Source organism: Papio anubis, chromosome 5 (assembly GCF_008728515.1).
Source record: "Papio anubis isolate 15944 chromosome 5, Panubis1.0, whole genome shotgun sequence".
Classification (NCBI taxonomy): Eukaryota; Metazoa; Chordata; class Mammalia; order Primates; family Cercopithecidae; genus Papio; species Papio anubis.
Genome location: NC_044980.1, coordinates 149,462,510 through 149,466,190, shown reverse-complemented (window position 1 = coordinate 149,466,190; position 3,681 = coordinate 149,462,510). Strand labels below are relative to the sequence as shown.

Here is a 3,681-nt window from a genome sequence, read left to right as displayed (position 1 = left end):
CCACCACACCCCGCCTCTTTTAGCACTTTGAAGATGTCAATTCTATCGTCTTTTGTCTTCCATTGTATCTTTTTTTCTTTTTCTTTTCTTTCTTTTTTTTTTTTTTTTTTTTTTAAGAGACAGGATCTTGCTATATTGCTCAGACTGGATGTGAATTCTTCAGCTTAAGCAATTCTCCTGCCTCAGCCTCCCAGGTAGCTGGAACTACAGGTGCACACCTTTATACCCAGCTGTCATCCATTGTTTTCTGATGAAAGCCATGATTTTCATTGTTGTTCTGCTAAATATAATCTATTTTCTATGTCTGCATTTAATAATTTATTTTATTTGTGCATCTTACAATTTTTCCATTTTTGATTTTCAACCAGTTTGTGATGACCTGGATAAAATGACTGATGCTGTTTTCTCTGCTGTGTCCATTCTGCTTTAGCTCTATTAAACACATTTTTAATTTCATGCATTGTAGTTTTTTTCCAGTTCTAGAATTTTCACTTGCTTCTATTTTAGCAGTTTTATCTTTTGAAATTCTCACTCTTTTTATCCAATTTGTCAATCTTATCCTCAAATTTCTTTAATATATTTCAATGGTTATTTTAAAATCTTTGTTTATTCCAATATTTGAACCATTAGCGCTACTATTCAGTTTTTTTTTTCCTCTTAACTAGGAGTACATCCTGCTTCTTCACTTATTTCATAGCTTTTTATTGCATGCCAGAAATTGTGTAATTAAAAATAAGACCCTACAGCCCTTGGTATAAATGCTGTCTTCTATTTTATTCTTTTTAAACTTTTAAATATGTATATATAATTTAGAAATATATATATACTTTAAGTTCTGGGATACATGTGCAGAATGTGCAGGTTTGTTACATAGGTATACATGTGCCATGGTGGTTTGCTGTGCCTGTCAACTCATCATCTAGGTTTCAAGGCCTGCATGTGTTAGGTATTTGTCCTAATGCTCTCCCTCCCCTTGCCTCCAACTCCCACGATAGACCCTGATGTGTGATGTTCCCATTCCTGTGTCCATTTGTTCTCATTGTTCAACTCCCAACTCATGAGTGAGAACATGCAGTGTTTGGTTTTCTGTTCCTCTGTTAGTTTCTGAGAATGATGGCTTCCAGCTTCATCCGTGTCCCTGCAAAAAGATATGAACTCAGTTTTTAAAATATGGAATGCTTCACGAATTTGTGTCACCCTTATGCAGGGGCATGGTAATCTTCTGTGTCTTGTTCTGATTTTAGTATATGTGCTGCCAAAGTGAGCACAATACTGTCTTCTAAAAGGGAGGACATGTTCTTTTGTCTGTAAGTTAGGGAAATGGGTCAATCTTTATAATCCAGATAGAATTTGAGCTGGTTTGTGGCTGGGATACAGCTTAAGTTAGCTTTATTTCACCTGTGTTTTCACATGTATTTAGGGCTAACTTGGTCTGTACTGTATATATTATAAACTACTCTCTCTAGTAGGACCTTGGGATCTAATCACCAGTAGACTACAGAGTTCTCTTCCTCTGCTTTTCCAATTCCATTTTCATACCGTTTCCACACACTCACCAAAAGTTTCATGGGGGAAATCGCAGCAGGTAAGAAGAATAAGTTCTTTGCATTTGAAACTTCTACAGACTTCAATCCATTTATACTAGCCCACAGGGTCTGCAGGCTTTCCTGTATCATAGCAGAGTTCCAGAGACTGTGATAAGCCCAGTCTTCCACCAGCCCCTGTGGAATTCAGCAGAAGAGAATTTGGCCACTGATACCTGCTCAGCTAGAAATGCCTTATACTCCCCTGTAATTTAACTTTGGATCATTTTTCATCTACAACCCTCCAATATCAAATATAGGAAAGATTGGGAAGATGATCCAGTAATTTTTGTAGTTTATCTGGTGGGAGAAATGGTCCCTCAAGACCTTCTACATCTTATGTGAAGGCCAGAAGTTCTTAACTTTTAAATATTTTAAGATCTCTAATGATGTCCCGTTTTAATTTCTGAAAATTTTAAGTATAGTTTTCTCACATTTCTTTTAATGGGTCTTGATAGGTGTTTATCTGTTTTTTTAATCTCTAAAAAAACCCACAATTTTTAAATGGTATGTTTTCTATTTTATTTTTTTTCCTCTTTGACATTCCCTTCTACTTTTTTTGCATTTGATTTGCTGTCCTTTTTTTTTTTTTTTTTTTTTTTTTTTAGCTTTTTAGGAGATGATTAAATAATTTTTTCAGGTTTTTTCCAAAGTGTGTGTTTGATTTTATGAATTTCTCTGTAAGCACTATTTTATGTACATTGCACAAATTCTGATACCTTACCCAGTTCAAAGTACTTGCTAATTTGCTTTATTTCTTCTCTAACTTCAGGGTAATTTAGAAAACAGTTCCTTAATTTATAAACATTTGGTGATTTTCTAGTTATCCCTTGGTTACTGATTTCTAACTTAATTCTACTGTGGTCAGAGTACTGATTCTGGTTTCATGGCCCATTTTGGTAAATATACCATGTGCATTTGAAAATAATGTGTATTCTGCAGCTGTTTGGCATAGTGTTCTATCTACATACCAGTTAGTCAAACTGGTTAATTGGATTGTTCAAAAATACATCTTTTTCTTTTTCTTTTCTTTATTAAAATTTTTTATTATACTTCAAGTTCCACGGTACATGTGCAAAACGTGCAGGTTTGATACATAGGTATACATGTACCATGTTGGCTTGCTGCATCCATCAACTCATCATTTACATTAGGTATTTCTCCTAATGCTATCCTTCCCCCAGCCCTCAACCCACCGACAGGTCCCAGTGTGTGATGTTCCCTGCCCTGTGTCCTAGTGATCTCATTGTTCAATTCCCACCAGTGAGTGAGAACATGTGGTGTTTGATTTTCTGTCCTTGTGATAGTTTGCAAGAATGATGGTTTCCAGCTTCATCCATATCCCTGTAAAGGACATGAACTCATCCTTTTTTATGGCTGCATAGTATACCATGGTGCCACATTCTCTTAATCCAGTCTATCATTGATGGACATTTGGGTTGGTTCCAAGTCTTTGCTATTGTGAATAGTAACGCAATAAACATATGTGTGCATGTGTCTTTATTGTAGCATGATTTATAATCCTTTAGGTATATACCCAGTGATGGGATTGCTGGGTCAAATGGTATTTCTAGTTCTAGATCCTTCAGGAATCGCCATGCTGTCTTCCACAATGGTTGAACTAATTTACACTCCCCCAATAGTGTAAAAGGGTTCCTATTTCTCCACACCCTCTCCAGCATCTGTTGTTTCTTGACCTTTTTTTGAGACGGAGTTTCGCTCTTTTTGCCCAGGCTGGAGTGCAATGGCATGATCTTGGCTCACCACAACCTCCACCTCCCGGGTTTAAGCGATTCTCCTGCCTCAGCCTCCTGAGTAGCTGGGATTACAGGCATGCACCACCATGCCTGGCTAATTTTGTATTTTTAGTAGAGATGGAGTTTCTCCATTTTGGTCAGGCTGGTCTTGAACTCCTGACTTCAGGTGATCCACCCGCCTCAGCCTCCCAAAGTGCTGAGATTACAGGCATGAGCCACTGCACCTGGCTCCTGACTTTTTAATGATAGCCATTCTAACTGGCATGAGACGGTATCTCATTGTGGTTTCAATTGGCATTTCTCTAATGACCAGTGATGATGAGCATCTTTTCATGTGTGTG

The 3,681-nt window shown here is 37.2% G+C and overlaps 1 non-coding gene across 1 annotated transcript; it reads right to left on the bottom strand.

The window, feature by feature from the left end:
* Positions 1-1,164: 1,164 nt before the first annotated feature.
* On the bottom strand, positions 1,165-1,268 carry LOC116275084. Its single transcript, XR_004184051.1, has one exon. It is a non-coding gene; the product is annotated as a U6 spliceosomal RNA (small nuclear RNA).
* Positions 1,269-3,681: the final 2,413 nt, after the last annotated feature.